The 17,035-nt window shown below is 40.2% G+C and overlaps 1 non-coding gene across 1 annotated transcript; it reads left to right on the forward strand.

The window, feature by feature from the left end:
* The first annotated feature begins 1,638 nt into the window (after positions 1-1,638).
* On the forward strand, positions 1,639-1,773 carry LOC147346943 (small nucleolar RNA SNORA16B/SNORA16A family). Its single transcript, XR_015153289.1, has one exon. It is a non-coding gene; the product is annotated as a small nucleolar RNA SNORA16B/SNORA16A family (small nucleolar RNA).
* The last annotated feature ends 15,262 nt before the right edge of the window (positions 1,774-17,035 follow it).

A 17,035-nucleotide genomic window follows, 5' to 3' on the forward strand; every position in this document is an offset into this window, starting at 1 on the left:
TGTTTTACAATATTGCTTCTGTTTTTTTATGTATTTATTTATTTATTTTTTTTATTTTTTACTAAGAATCCAACACTGGGACATGACTATTAACTGTACTACATGTTTTGTTCAGATTTCATTAGCTTTTTTAAACAACATTTTTCTATTCCATCATCCTATCTAGAATACCACATTGCATTTAGCTGCCATTTCCTCTTGGTCTTCTCTAGTCTGTGAGTTTTTCAGATGTTCCTTGTTTTTAATGACCTTGGCAATTCTGGGGTCAGGTATTTCTGTAGAATGTCTCTCAACTTATACTTGTCTGAGATTTTTCTCATGATTAAACTAGGATTATGGGTTTTGGGGAAGAATGCCACAGAATTGAAACCCCTTTCTTATTATACCATATTAGGGTATACATGATATCTACATGACACCACCAGTAATGTTAACCTTAGTCACTTGGTTAAGATGGTACCTGCAGGTTTCTCCACTGTGAAGTTACCATTTTTCCCATTCTACACTCTGTTCTTTAGAAATCAGTCACTAAGTCCACCTTAGTTCCAAAGCAAGAGAGGTGGTTACTAAGGTCCACTTTAGGAGGGGGCAATATCTACATAACTTATGTGGAATTCTTCTGTAAGGAACGTTTTCTCCCCCATTTATTTCAATCGTTTATCTATACCACCATGGCCTTGTGGACATGTGCTTTATACTTTGGGTTATAACCTAATACCACATTATTTTGTTGCTCAAATTGTTCCAGCTTTGGCCATTGAGAGTTCCTTCAGTTTGATGCTTGTGTCTCTTTGACATGCTCAATTATTATTAATTTTTTAGCACTTTCAGACTTCCTGGTACTACAAGATGCTGTAAGCTCATCTTGTGTTTCCCTGCCCCAATCAAGAATCAGCCATTTCTCCTAGGAGTCCTGATTCATTTTAGTAGAGAATGTGTGTTAGAGAATGGTATTTGCTTATTTAATTCCAAAAACATTTTGTATAGAGGTATAGGCAATTAACAATATTGTGATAATTTCTGGTGAACAGTGAAGGGACTCAGCCATACATATACAAGGATCCAGAGAACAGTACTTAGAAATGAAGATTGGGTGTTGGCAGTTCTTATTGCTACTGGTTCTTGCTCCTTTTGAAGGAAATATAAAATTTTTCATCATAAGTTAAAATAGTTGTAAAAGACATTTTCCATGGCATTTTAAATACTGCCTTTAAAAACAGACTATGACTCTTCTCTTTTACATATGCAAAAAATGAAACTGAATAGTTTAATAATTTGATATCCACCATTATATCAAAAGACTGGTTAGCTGTTTACCCAACCTACCTACCTACTCTCCTTCATAGGCACAAAGCACCTCTTGAAGTTAGACGTGGCCATGTAAACTGAATTCTGGACAACAGAATGTGAATGGAAGCGATTTATGTTGCTTCCCAGTCTGATCTGTAACAGTTACCAATGCATGATCTGCAAGCTGCTCTCTTCCTCCCTCTTTCAGTTAGATGTTGAGTATCTAAGCACCTATCTCCCTACCAGCTATTAGACTTCTATACGAATCGGAAAGTTCTATTTCAGCCATTGAGATTCAAAAATTAATTTAAAAAATAAGGCAGATCAATTTTTTAAAAATGTATATGTTGTGGCCCTTATTGAAGCTGCAGCTGCTTCCATATAGCTGCTGTGGTCAAAAAGGAGCCCAAAGTGACAGTTTTCCTTGACGGTCGCCGTTCTGTTTGCTGTAACTGATCTGCAACATTTCAGGAAAAGACAGTTCCCATTGTACTTGCCATTTCTCAGGTACAACCAGAGACCTTTATTAAAACTGACAACATTTTCAGAGGCCACCAGAAATATTCCATTGATGGGGTCTTACATGCAAGAATAAGGCTTTTGAGAAGTGGCTTGCAGAGGCCAAGAACCAGTATGCAAATGCAGATATGGGTGGGTTAGATACCTGTGCTGGGGAAATCCAGGGGCAAGTGGTGCAGATTGTGGCCATGCTTGTATTTATTTTTAATTGAAGGATAATTGCTTCACAATATCGTGTTGGCTTCTGCCAAACATCAACATAAAAAGATCAGTTTTAAAATGATGCAACAAAGATCCTGCTCATCATGACTAAGAACTGACAGAGACAAAGAGATAAATAAAATAAAATGGTTTGCCATGTACATGATGTTAACTGGGGGGTATTAAAAAGTTCCCCTCACAGAGAAGGGAAAACACATGCTAAATATCAGGACTGGATATTGAGCTGGAGTCAATGACAAAGTTCTTACTGATCTCTTAAACAGAGTGAAAAATACAAACAGTAAGTTTTTCACGAAGTCATAAACTTTTCATAAAGTAAATACATCTCAAGGTTTCCTTCAGTTTGAGATTGTACTTCCTATTTTTTATGTTAATTAAAATGTTTTTAATTCATAAAATGTTAGTAATTAAGCCAGTAGGTTGTTTAACTGTTTGATGTACAGGAAATTTTGTAATGTTCTTAATTATACAAAAAGTACTTTTTTCAGAAATTATATATCACATATGATTGTAACATTTTCATAAATACCAGATTTTGATATTTTAATAAACATGAACTTTTAATTTTTAAAAAGTTCCTCTCACAAAAACCATCTCATCTACACTAGTTTGCACAGTGACTAACTTTACGCTATTCATGATTAATTCATTATCGGGAAGACAGTCACCGTTAGTTCAGTTCAGTTCAGCCACTCACTCGTGTCCAACTCTTTGAGACCACAAGGACGGCAGCACACCAGGCTTCCCTGTCCATCACCACTCCCTGACCTTACTCAAATTCATGTCCATCGAGTCAGTAATGCCATCCAACCATCTCATCCTCTGCCGTTCCCTTCTCTCCTGCCTTTAATCTTTCCCAGCATCAGGGCCTTTTCCAATGAGTCAGTTCTTCATGTCCGGTGGCCAAAGTATTGCAGTTTCAGCTTCAGCATCAGTCCTTCCAGTGAATATTAAGGACTGATTTCCTTTAGGATGGACTGGTTGGATCTCCTGGCTTTCCAAGGGACGCTCAAGAATATTCTCCAATACCACAGTTCAAAAGCATCCATTCTTTAGGGCTCAATTTTCTTTATATTCCAACTCTCACATCCATACATGAACGACTACTGGAAAAACCAAAGCTTTGACTAGATGGACCTTTGTTGGCAAAGTAATGTCTCTGCTTTTTAATATGCTGTCTAGGTTGGTTGTGACTTTTCTTCCAGGGAACAAGTGTCTTTTAATTTCATGGCTGCAGTCACCATCTGCAGTGGTTTTGGAGCCCAGAAAAACAAAGTCAGTCACCGTTTCCACTGTTTCCCCATCTATTTGCCATGAAGTGGTTGGACTGGATGCCATGATCTTAGTTTACTGAATGTTGAGCTTTAAGCCAACTTTTTCACTCTCCTCTTTCACTTTCATCAAGAGGCTCTCTAGTTCTTCTTTGCTTTCTGCCATAAGGGTGGTGTCATCTGCATATCTGAGGTTATTGATATTTCTCCCGGCAATCTTGATTCTAGCTTGTGCGTCCTCCAGCCCAGCATTTCTCATGATGTCCTCTGCATATAAGTTAAATAAGCAGGGTGACAATATACAGCTTTGACGTACTCCTTCCCCAATTTGCAACCACTCTTTTGTTCCATGTCCAGTTCTAATTGTTGCATCCTGACCTACATACAGATTTCTCAAGAGGCAGGTCAGGTGGTCTGGTATTCCCATCTTTTGAACAATTTTCCACAGTTTGTTGTGATCCAAACAGTTAAAGGCTTTGACATAGTCAATAAAGCAGAAGTAGATGTTTTTCTGGAATTCTCTCACTTTTTCAATGATCCAACAGATGTTGGCAATTTGATCTCTGTTCCTCTGCCTTTTCTAAATCCAACTTGAACATCTGAAAGTTCACTGTTCACGTACTGTTGAAGCCTGCCTTGGAGCATTTTGAGCATTACTTTGCTAACACGTGAGATGAGTGCAATTGTGCAGTATTTTCAACGTTGTTTACTGCCGGAGCCAGCACGAGGAACTCCGCCCATGGCAAAGGTCATGAGGAAGGAGGCTCGGCATACGCAAAGGCAGGATCAAGCCTCAGGAGTCCCCCTGGAAATTCTTGAGCATCTACCCCTAAAATCAGAGTCTGCCTACTTTACTGTTTTGTGCTCTCACCTACACCTCTGACTTTATGGGGGGCTGTCCCTCATCATCTCTTTCAGAGAAGGAGTTAACTTAGAGCTCCAGTTTATAATAATTCCTGGGTGTGACAGGAGTGTTTCAACTTACAAACTCCTCTGAAGGTTCTCTAGCCTGCCTGACAGGCTTATCCGGCCACATGTGATTGTTCACAGCCTCCCAACCGTGAGAGGCACGAGATGCTCTAAACTTTCTAAAAACAGATTCTTTTGAGAAGTTAGAAAATTATTAGTATAGTATTAGTGGGCTAGTTAGGAATTATACTGGTGGAGGGTTTCATTCTTGAGCCAATGTTTGCTGCTAAGTCTCCACATCCCCTGCCCTTATACACATTAATGAATATATAAAAGAAATAAGTATTAACCTTTGATATTAGTCACGTTAGACCTTAGGCTAAGCAAATTCTTTCCTTAATTAAAACCCACTGCACCCTCACCCTATAGGAATGTAACTTTATCTGGTGCCTTCAGAAGGTGGCGTCTGTTTTAAGAATAATCACCCCTGGAGAAATAAGTGTTCTGGTTGACTGACCGCTGTCACAAGGAGAGGGTCATAAATTGTTAGTAGGCCCCCTGGCCAGAAGATGATGTAACACCTCTAAGACCTTTGTATACATTTGTATGAAGCACCTGATTTTGATAAAAGTCAGGACTGCTGACCCCGTGTGACTTTTGTATTACATCTCTGTGTATAAAAGCGGACCCTGGAAAATAAAGAATGAGATCAGTTCCTCAAAAGACTGGTCTCCTCATGTCATTCTTTCTTTCTCCTTCTGGCTGAATTCCCATCTGGAGGGCAGAGGCCTGCCAAGCCTACTAATTTTGCCTGGGCTTCTAAGATCTGACCGGGGAAGCCTTGGTGTCTCCTCTCCCTCGGGAGAATGGGAAGATGCCTGTGGCCTATGTGGGTGGTGCAAACTTCTTGTCTTGAAGTTTTATTGGTTTTCTGCATAAACCAAGTTATTCAGCCTCTTTTCTCCACTGAATTTCCCTGCTGAGCTATCCTCACTTAACCACTTTATAAGCCTCTGCTGCTGCTGCTGTCACTTCAGTCATGTCTGACTCTGTGCAACCCCACGGACAGCAGCCCACCAGGCTTCCCCGTCCCTGGGATTCTCCAGGCAAGAACACTGGAGTGGGTTGCCATTTCCTTCTCCAATGCATGAAAGTGGAAAGTGAAAGTGAAGTCGCTCAGTCGTGTCATTGCCTTCTCCCCTATAAGCCTCTAGTTAATATTTAATCTAGCAGTTGTTTCCTGATTGAAGCCAACACTGTCTCTCCTTCAAGTTTCCCTGGATCCACCGGGGCTGACCCCAGCAGTTTACAAGGCCTTTCTTTAGTTTTAGAACAAAAATTGACCTTTTCCAGTCCTGTGGTCAATGCAATTTTGAAATTTTCTGGCGTATCAAGCGCAGTACTTTCCTAGCATCATCTTTTAGGATTTGAAATAGCTTAACTTAAATTCCATCACCTCCACCAGCTTTGTTTGTAGTGATGCTTTCTAAGGCCCACTTGACTTCGCATTCCAGGATGTCTGGCTCTAGGTGAGTGATCACACCATTGTGATTATCTGGGCAAAATGATAGGATACTGAAAGAGGAACTCCCCAGGTCGGTAGGTGCCCAGTATGATACTGGAGATCAGTGGACAAATAACTCCAGAAAGAATGACGGGATAGAGCCAAAGCAAAAACAATACCCCGTTGTGGATGTGACTGGTGATAGAAGCAAGTTCTGATGCTGTAAAGAGCAATAAGTCAGGTCCATGAATTAAGGCAAATTGGAAGGAAATGGCAACCCACTCCAGTATTCTTGCCTGGAAAATCCCATGGACAGAGAAGCCTGATAGGCTCAGTTCATGGGGTCGTGAACAGTCAGATACGACTGAATGACTTCATTTTCACTTTTCACTTTCATGCACTGGAGAAGGAAATGGCAACCTACTCCAGCATTCTTGCCTGGAGAATCCCAGGGATGGGGGAGCCTGGTGGGCTGCCGTCTCTGGGGTCGCACAGAGTTGGACACGACTGAAGCAACTTAGCAGCAAACAGGAGATGGCAAGAATGAATGTTGACATTCTAGGAATCAGCAAACTAAAATGGACTGGAATGGGTGAATTTAACTCAGATGACCATTATATCTACTACTGCAGGCAGGAATCCCTTAGAAGAAATGGAGTAGCCACCATGGTCAACAAAAGAGTCTGAAATGCAGTACTTGGATGCAATCTCAAAAACGAAAGAATGATCTCTGTTCATTTCCAAGGCAAACCATTCAATATCACAGTAATCCAAGTCTATGCCCCAACCAGTAATGCTGAAGAAGCTGAAGTTGAATGGTCCTATAAAGACCTACAAGACCTTTTAGAACTAACACCCAAAAAAGATGTCCTTTTCATTAAGGGGACTAGAATGCAAAAGTAGGAAGTCAAGAAACACCTGGAGTAACAGGCAAATTTGGCCTTGGAATATGGAATGAAGCAGAGCAAAGACTAATAGAGTTTTGCCATGAAAAAGCACTGGTCATAGCAAACACCCTCTTCCAACAACACAAGAGAAGACTCTACACATGGACATCACCAGATGGTCAATACCGAAATCAGACTGATTATATTTTTTGCAGCCAAAGATGGAGAAGCTCTATACAGTCAGCAAAAGCAAGACCAAGAGCTGACTGTGGCTCAGATGATGAACTCCTTATTGCCAAATTCAGACTTAAATTGAAGAAAGTAGGGAAAACCACTAGACCATTCAGGTATGACCTAAATCAAATCCCTTATGATTATACAGTGGAAGTGAGAAATAGATTTAAGGGACTAGATCTGATAGATAGAGTGCCTGATGAACTATGGATGGAGATTCCTGACAATGTACAGGAGACAGAGATCAAGACCTTCCCCATGGAAAAGAAATGCAAAAAAGCAAAATGGCTGTCTGAGGAGGCCTTACAAATAGCTGTGAAAAGAAGAGTACTGAAAAGCAAAGGAGAAAAGGAAAGATATAAGCATCTAAATGCAGAGCTCTAAAGAACAGCAAGAAGAGATAAGAAAGCCTTCCTTAGTGATCAGTGCAAAGAAATAGAGGAAAACAACAGAATGGGAAAGATTAGAGATCTCTTCAAGAAAATTAGAGATACCAAGGGAACATTTCATGCAAAGATGGGCACAATAAAGGACAGAAATGCTATGGACCTAACAGAAGCAGAAGATATTAAGAAGAGGTGGTAGGAATACACAGAAGAACTGTACAAAAAAGGTCTTCATGACCAAGATAATCACTAGGGGTGTGATCACTCCCCTAGAGCCAGCATCCTGGAATGTGAAGTCAAGTGGGCCTTACAAAGCATCACTATGAACAAAGCTAGTGGAGGTGATGGAATTCCAGTTGAGCTATTTCAAATCCTGAAAGATGATGCTGTGAAAATGCTGCACTCAATATGCCAGCAAATTTGGAAAACTCAGCAGTGGCCACAGGACTGGAAAAGGTCAGTTTTCATTCCAATCCCAAAGAAAGGCAACGACAAAGAATGCTCAAACTACCACACAATTGCACTCAGTAAAGTAATGCTCAAAATTCTCCAAGCCAGGCTTCAGCAATATGTGAACCGTGAACTTCCTGATGTTCAGGCTGGTTTTAGAAAAGGCAGAGGAACCAGAGATCAAATTGCCAACATCTGCTGGATCATGGGAAAAGCAAGAGAGTTCCAGAAAAACATCTATTTCTGCTTTATTGACTATGCCAAAGCCTTTGAGTGTATGGATCATAATAAACTGTGGAAAATTCTGAAAGAGATGGGAATATCAGACCACCTGACCTGCCTCTTGAGAAACCTCTATGCAGGTCAGGAAGCAACAGTCAAAACTGGACATGGAACAACAGACTGGTTCCAAATAGGAAAAGGAGTATGTCAAGGCTGTATATTGTCACCCTGCTTATTTAACTTATATGCAGAGTACATCATGGGAAACGCTGGACTGGAAGAAGCACAAGCTTGAATCAAGATTGCTGGGAGAAATATCAATAACCTCAGATATGCAGATGACACCACCCTTATGGCAGAAAGTGAAGAGGAACTAAAAAGCCTCTTGGTGAAAGTGAAAGTGGAGAGTGAAAAAGTTGGCTTAAAGCTCAACATTCAGAAAACGAAGATCATGGCATCTGGTCCCATCACTTCATGGGAAATAGATGGGGAAACAGTGGAAACAGTGTCAGACTTTATTTTTCTGGGCTCCAAAATCACTGCAGATGGTGACTGCAGCCATGAAATTAAAAGACGCTTACTCCTTGGAAGGAAAGTTATGACCAACCTAGATAGTATATTGAAAAGCAGAGACATTACTTTGCCAACAAAAGTCTGTCTAGTCAAGGCTATGGTTTTTCCTGTGGTCATGTATGGATATGAGAGTTGGACTGTGAAGAAGGCTGAGCACTGAAGAACTGATGCTTTTGAAGTGTGGTGTTGGAGAAGATTCTTGAGAGTCCCTTGGACTGCAAGGAGATCCAACCAGTCCATTCTGAAGGAGATCAGCCCTGGGATGTCTTTGGAAGGAATGATGCTAAAGCTGAAACTCCAGTACTTTGGCCACCTCATGCGAAGAGTTGACTCATTGGAAAAGACTGTGATCCTGGAAGGGATTGGGGGAGGGAGGAGAAGGGGACGACAGAGGATGAGATGGCTGGATGGCATCACTGACTCAATAGAATTGAGTTTGAGTGAACTCCGGGAGTTGGTGATGGACAGGGAGGCCTGGCGTGCTGCAATTCATCGGGTCACAAAGAGTTGGACATGACTGAGTGACTGAACTGACTGACTAACTGAGAGATCTTTTTTGTATAGTTCTTCTGTGTATTCTTGCCACCTCTTCTTAATCTCTTCTTCCGTTAGGTTCATGCCATTTCTGTCCTTTATCGAGCCCATCTTTGCGTGAAAATGTTCCCTTGGCATCTCTAATTTTCTTGAAGAGATCTCTAGTCTTTCCCATTCTGTTGTTTTCCTCTATTTCTTTGCATTGATCACTGAGGAAAGCTTTCTTATCTGTCCTTGCTATTCTTTGGAACTCTGCATTCAAATGGGTATATCTTTCCTTTTCTCCTTTTCCTTTCACTTTTCTTCTTTTCATGGCCATTTGTAAGGCCTCCTTGGACAACCATTTTGTCTTTTTGTCTTTCTTTTTCTTGGGGATGGTCTTGATCCTTGCCTCCTGTGTAATGTCAAGAACCTCCATTCATAGTTCTTCAGGCAGTCTGTCTATCAGATCTAATCCCTTGAATCTATTTGTCACTTCCACTGTATAATCATAAGGTATTTGATTTAGGTCATACCTAAATGGTCTAGTGGTTTTCTCTACTTTCTTCAATTTAAATCTGAATTTGGCAATAAGGAGTTCATGATCTGAACCACAGTCAGCTCCTGGACTTGTTTTTGCTGGCTGTATAGGGCTTCTCCATCTTTGGTTGCAAAGAATATAATCAGTCTGATTTCGGTATTGACCATCTGGTGATGTCCATGTGTAGAGTCTTCTCTTGTGTTGTTGGAAGAGGGTGTTTGCTATGACTAGTGTGTTCTCTTGGCAAAACTCTATTAGCCTTTGCCCTGCTTCGTTCTGTCCTGCAAGGCCAAATTTGTCTGTTACTCCAAGTATTTTTTGACTTCCTACTTTTGCATTCCAGTCCCCTATTATCAAAAGGACATCTTTTTTGGGTGTTAGTTCTAGAAGTTCTTGTTTATGTTGTTACAGATTATAAATTTTATAAAGAGTAATTCATTAACTCAATATGGGGCAATCGCACCATGTTGTTAATTTGTGACAGATAAGAGGATGCTTGCTCCTTGGAAGGAAAGCTATGACAAACCTAGGCAGCGTGTTAAAAAGTAGAGACATCGCTTTGCTGACATATAATCAAATCTATGTTTTTTCCAGTAGTTATGGATGTGAGTATGGATGTGAGATTTGGACCATAATGAAGACTGAGTGCTACAGAATTGATGCTTTGAACTGTCGTGTTGGAGAAGACTCTTGAGAGTCCCATGGACAGCAAGGAGATCAAACCAGTCAACCCTAAAGGAAACCAACCCTCAATATTCATTGGAAGGACTGATGCTGAAGCTGAAGCTCCAACACTTTTGCCACCTAACGTAGAGTTGACTCACTGGAAAAGACCCTGATGCTGGGAAAGACTGAAGGCAAAAGGAAAAGGGGATGGCAGAGGATGAGATGGTAGTAGTATTTTAATAAATACCAGATTTTTATATTTTAATAAACATTAACTTTAATTTTTAAAAAATTTCTCTCACAAATACTATCTCACCTATACTAGTTTGCACAGTGGCTAACTTTACACTATTCATGATTAATTCATTATTAATGAATTTGGGCAACTCCAAGAGGTAGTGGAGGATAGGGTATCCTGGTGTGCTACAGTCCATGGGGTCACAAAGAGTCAGACACAACTTAGTGACTGAACAACAAGAGGAGAAATAAGGACATGATACAGACAAATTTTTGACAGAGACAGAGAAAGGAAGGAAATTATACATATATTTGCATACCTTAACTAATTTTCATTTTATTTCTTCTTCTACCTTCTGTGATTTTATACAGGCTGTGTTGGTAGAGTTAACTAGTGTCTAATTAACAGTATATCTTTGTCCATAGTTTGTACAACATCAAGATATATTTACAACACTAAAGAAATAATTCTGTTTGGGAACAAAAGGTTTCTGAGGCCCTCTGAGGGCACATCAACAATTCAGTTCAGTTCAGTCACTCAGTCATGTCCAACTCTTTGTGACCCCATGGACTGCAGTACACCAGGCCTCTGTGTCCATCACCAACTCCTGGAACTTACTCAAACCCATGTCCATCATGTCGATGATGCCATCCAACCATCCCATCCTCTGTTGTCCCCTTCTCCTCCCACCTTCAATCTTTCCCAGCATCATGGTCTTTTCAAATGGGTCAGTTCTTCCCAACAGGTGGCCAAACTATTGGAGTTTCAGCTTCAGCATCAGTCCTTCCAATGAATATTCAGGACTGACTTCCTTTAGGATGGACTGGTTGGATCTCCTTGCAGTCCAAGAGACTCTCAAGAAATAAATAAATTCCAAGGCTAAATCTAATGACTGTTGAGATCTGGAACATCTCATTAAAGGGAGAGGATATGTACAATTATTTGTGTATTTAAAACATTGCAGATCTATTTGCATTATGATATGTAGGAGCACTTCTCTATGTGTTACTGTGTAAGTTCGATGAAAAACCAAAGGAGTAGAATGAACTGGATGATGACTATTTAAGGTTGCTCAAGACAAACAGCCTTCCTTCATCGTGAAAAAAGTCAATGTAAGCAAGGTCCATGCCACACTTCCCATCACAAGAGCTCAAGCTAGGCATATACCTCTTCTCCACCACCCAGACAACAAACATAGGGAGTTACTCAGTTCAGTTCAGTTCAGTCACTCAGTCGTGTCCAACTCTTTGCGAACCCATGAATTGCAGCATGCCAGGCCTCTCTGTCCATCACCAACTCCTGGAGTTCACTCAAACTCACGTCCATCGAGTTGGTGATGCCATCCAGCCATCTCATCCTCTGTCATCCCCTTCTCCTCCTGCCCGCAATCCCTCCCAGCATCAGGGTCTTTTCCAATGAGTCAACTCTTGGCATGAGGTGGCCAAAGTACTGGAGTTTCAGCTTTAGCATCATTCCTTCCAAGGAACACCCAGGACTGATCTCCTTCAGAATGGACTGGTTGGATCTCCTTGCAGTCCAAGGGACTCTCAAGAGTCTTCTCCAACACCACAGTGCAAATTCATCAGTTCTTCAGCACTCAGCTTTCTTCACAGTCCAACTCTCACATCCATACATGACTACTGGAAAAAGGGAGTTATTAGACCCAGCCAATTGAAAGTCCCATCAGTTCTCTGAATTCTGGGGTGGTAATGGGAAAGCTTTTCAGAAAGTATTTGTAGAGACTTCAGCAGAGCCAATAACCCAGTAGAGTGCCAATGAGTTAGAGAGTGACATAACCTTGGTTTTGCCATTCTTTCCCTTAAATTCCATCAGCTGTCTTTGACATGTCCTCCAACTGCTGCATCAGTTCTGAGATCTATCTGATGTTGATTCAATGAATTACATTTCTGCTTGATTTAGTCAGACATGGTACTTCTTGCTTGCAACTAGCCACTTAGATATATAAGTTTTAAAAATGTCTTCTCTTTTTTTTACACTATTGTTCTGTTAAATATTAAATTAAGGAAGAGTTTATTAAGTAGTGTTTACTTTTCAGGGAAGTTTGGGACAAATATCAATTGCTTCTCCAGTGATGCACTTTTGACTATTCTTTTCTTTTTTTTTCTATTGCTTATTTAGGGCAAGGAAAGAGTTTTTCTGTAACTCCCGTAAGATGAGTAATTTATGAGACTTAAAAACTATTGTAATTTATGAGAGCTTAAGGCCAGTTCTTAATGTAGCAATTGATGTTGATTGCCCATTGGCATGATTTTAGTGGTGTCCCAGCTTGACATAAATGTCATCATCTCACATCCATTTCTTTGAATCAAGTTTTCATGTTTTAAAAAGAATCTTCACAAATGTAAATTTTGATAGGAAGAGCTACATTTGAATGAGTACTAAAAGTTCATGTTCTTCTAATTTAGCTAACTAGAAAAAAAAAAAAAAGGAGCCATCTAAGAAATCAGTGGAAATTTATTTAAGAAAGAAAGAAAAACTAAAGTGATATTCAAATTATGAGAGTATTCAACAACTCGATGGTATTTCATGTGTCAATGCATTTTCATAGAAGGAGAGAAAAAGGAAAACATTTAGTTAAATTTTGCTGGATGGTGAGGGAAGTCACTAGAGGAGTACTGGGCACCTAGGAATAGTGTGTGAAAGAACTTAAAAATGATTAAAGGGCAATGAAAGGTGCTGAGTACAATACCTTGTAAAGAATGCTTTGTTCCAGGTGTGATAGAATAAGGTTCATATTTCCAGTCTTTCACACACTGGCCAATTTTTAAGGAAATCTTTTGTAAAGATATGTAATTCTACCTGTAGGACCTCTTTTTGATTCCCTTTTTAAGCTGTGAGGCTTGGTGGTTAACCTAACTTATATGTTGTTGAGGTCATAGTTAGGAACTATTATGACATTCTGACGGTCTTATCTATTAAATAGATGTACATGGGAAAAAACCTTGCATGCCTTCTTATCATAAAACACATCATCTTTTTATTCTCTAACCTCATAGACAGCATTTATGAATTCTTAAAAAAATTCCTTGATGGTAAATGAGAGGCATGAAGACAACATATGGTATATTTGGTATCTATTTTCCAAGGGAATATGATTCCATTTAAAAAATTATTAGCCTTTAGTATGGGTCCTGCATGCATTAGGATGCTGCAAATACACACACACACACCATAAACCATATCATAATCAGATGAGATTGTTTGAGATATACCAGCCTTTCTATTCTTTACATTTGCCCCAGAAAACTGAGAGGCTACCACTGCTGTAGGTGGAAAGGATAGTTTCCCACAGACATTATCAACTTGATGAAAATTTCAAGCTACAAGCTATTTTTTCAATTACATGGACTAGTTATGCAGTTCAAAACACACTGTTTATGTTAGGATTGTTAAGTGTGATAATTTGAGTTTTGCTTAAATAAGGAAACACAAAATACAAGGTATTATAATTATTTTCTTGTTTTCAGTGAAAACAAATCACTCTAGTATATGCTTCCCTGGGGGAGAAAAACCTATGTGTGATTATGTCTAATTTAAAAAGGAAAAATAAAGAAAGCAAACAAATCATGAGTTCAGTTTCAGCATATGTTGACATTAACGTAACTATTTTTGCTGTATTATTGAAATATTTAATAGTCTGATAAAAAATTCTTTGTATTTTAATTGGAGGAACTTTCTTCAAAACCTTTTCTCTGCCAAATTCTCTAACATCCTATTGTTTGGCTGAAATAGAACCTATATAGTGTTATAGCTCCTTGAGTACATTAGATGTTTGTGCTTCTGTGAAATTGAGGTTGAGGACTGTGCCCTCCATCAACGGAAAACTTGCTTTATCTCACCCATTTTCCATTGTCACCTTCGCAGACTACTTAGGTTGCTCTGCTGCTGCTGCTGCTGCTGCTCTAACATCCTTTAAACTGTTTCTAATCACCTTGTCTATTACTTTCAAAGTACCTATCACAATCTATAATTCCAATGCCTGTCTCTTCCTTGATTACTGTTTGTCATCCTCACAGGAAGGTAAATTTCCTGGGAAAGAGTCTTCTCTGTTCTATTTAGTGCTATAACATCAGTATTTGGCACATAGTGAGTGCCCAATAAATATCTGCAGGAATTAATTCTGTTTGGCATGGTCTTCCCAGCCCTACGTAGGATGAGGGAATGACTTACTTTCTCTGCAGGCTCAGATCCAACCAGTTTCTGTATCAAGAGTGTTTACACTGCTACTGCTTTTCTCAACACTAATTAGGCTGAAATTATCTTCCTGTCCTAAGTTTCACATACAAGAAATGTGTGATTAGTGAGTTTCTGGTGATCCACAGTTCCCCTGCTCTCCATGGCCCCATCCTTCTCTGGGTTCTATATGCTTTCTGCTTTATAGCAATCTTTGGCTTCCTTTGTGGCTCGGCTGATAAAGAATCTGCCTGCAATGTGGGAGACCTGAGTTTGATCCCTGGGTTGGCAAGATCCCCTGGAGAAAGGAAATGCTACCCACTCCAGTATTCTGGCCTGGAGAATTCCACGGACTGTATAGTTCATGAGGTAGAAAAGAGTCAGACACAAAACAGCGACTTTCACTTACAGCATCTCAAATGTCCTTTTATAATGGAAGCCTAATGGTGACACAGCTCACTTTCTGGGGGTCTGAAAACATGACTAGTCTTTGGAATCTCCTCTCTTTGGAGTGTGATTCTTATCTTCATTCAGCAGAAGGATTTGAAAATCAAATGTCTCTGTCCTTCCAGAGTTCTGCCAACAAAAATAAATAAGTTAGAGACTTTAGAGCTTCATAGTTTCTGGACTGTGAGATGGATTAAATAGTGAAACAGATTAATAGGTAAAGAAAAAGAAATCATCTTTGGTAACCATAAGGTGTCAAGTCTGTTTTTTATTTTGAATAATTTTGGGTGTGTACTTCCCAGCTTACTGGGGGTAAATTCAAGCTATCCTATTATCCTATCCATGAGTCTGTAAATTGAGTCTCTAAGTTAGATAGTATATTGAAAAGCAGAGATATTACTTTGCCAACAAAGGTCCATCTAGTCAAGGCCATGGTTTTTCCAGTGGTCATGTATGGATGTGAGAGTTGGACTGTGAAGAAAGCTGAGCGCCGAAGAATTGATGCCTTTGAACTGTGGTGTTGGAGAAGACTCTTGAGAGTCCCTTGGACTGCAAGGAGATCCAACCAGTCCATCCTAAAGGAGATCAGTCCTGGGTGTTCATTGGAAGGAATGATGCTGAAGCTGAAACTCCAATACTTTGGCCACCTCATGCGAAGAGTTGACTCATTGGAAAAGACCCTGATGCTGGGAGGGATTGGGGGCAGGAGGAGAAGGGGACGACAGAGGATGAGATGGCTGGATGGCATCACTGACTGGATGGACATGAGCTTGAGTGAACTCTGGGAGTTGGTGATGGACAGGGAGACCTGGAGTGCTGCAGTTCATGGGGTCGCAAAGAGTCGGACACGACTGAGCGACTGAACTGAACTGAACTGAAGTGATCTCGACTCCAGGATAATGGTGAAAGAATATTCAGTTAATATTTTGGACACTCACAAGCTAGGCTCAGCTCATAAAGAAACTGTTCAGTTCAGTTCAGTCGCTCAGTCATGTCCAACTCTTTGCCCCATGAACTGCAGCACTCCAGGCCTCCCTGTCCATCACCAACTCCCAGAGTCCACCTAAACCCATGTGCATTGAGTCAGTGATGCCATCCAGCCGTCTCATCCTCTGTCGTTGCCTTGTCCTCCTGCCCTCAATCTTTCCCAGCATCAAGGTCTTTTCAAATGAGTCAGCTCTTCAAATGAGGTGGTCAAAATATTGGAGTTTCAGCTTCAACATCAGTCCCTCCAATGAACATCCAGGACTGATCTCCTCTAGGAAGGACTGGTTGGATCTCCTTACAGTCCAAGGGACTCTCAAGAGTCTTCTCCAACACCACAGTTCAAAAGCATCAATTCTTCGGTGCTCAGCTTTCTTCACAGTCCAACTCTCACATCCATACATGATCACTGGAAAAAACCATAGCCTTGACTAGATGGACCTTTGTTGGCAAAGTAATGTCTCTGGTTTTGAATATGCTACCTAGGTTGGTCATAACTTTCCTTCCAAGGAATAAGCATCTTTTAATTTCATGGCTGCAATCACCATCTACAGTGATTTTGGAGCCCAGAAAAATAAAGTCAGCCACTCTTTCCACTGTTTCCCCATCTATTTGCCATGAAGTGATGGGATCGGATGCCATGATCTTAGTTTTCTGAATGTTGAGCTTTAAGCCAATTTTTTCACTCTCCTCTTTCATTTTCATCAAGAGCCTCTTTAGTTCTTCTTTGCTTTCTGCCATAAGGGTGGTGTCATCTGCATATCTGAGGTTATTGATATTTCTCCTGGCAATCTTGATTCTAGCTTGTGCTTCCTCCAGCCCAGTGTTTCTCATGATGTCCTCTGCATATAAGTTAAATAAGCAGGGTGACAATATACAGCTTTGACATGGGTTTTCATTTTTAAAATTAGGAAAGTTTTTTCTAATATTGGTGAGAAGGCTTTTGCTTTCCAGTTAAAAGTCCTGCCAAATGTTATTTTCTATA

The sequence above is a fragment of the Bos grunniens genome, chromosome 23, assembly GCF_055505025.1.
Source record: "Bos grunniens cultivar Pamir isolate PY7600 chromosome 23, Bosgru_T2T1.0, whole genome shotgun sequence".
Lineage (NCBI taxonomy): Eukaryota > Metazoa > Chordata > Mammalia > Artiodactyla > Bovidae > Bos > Bos grunniens.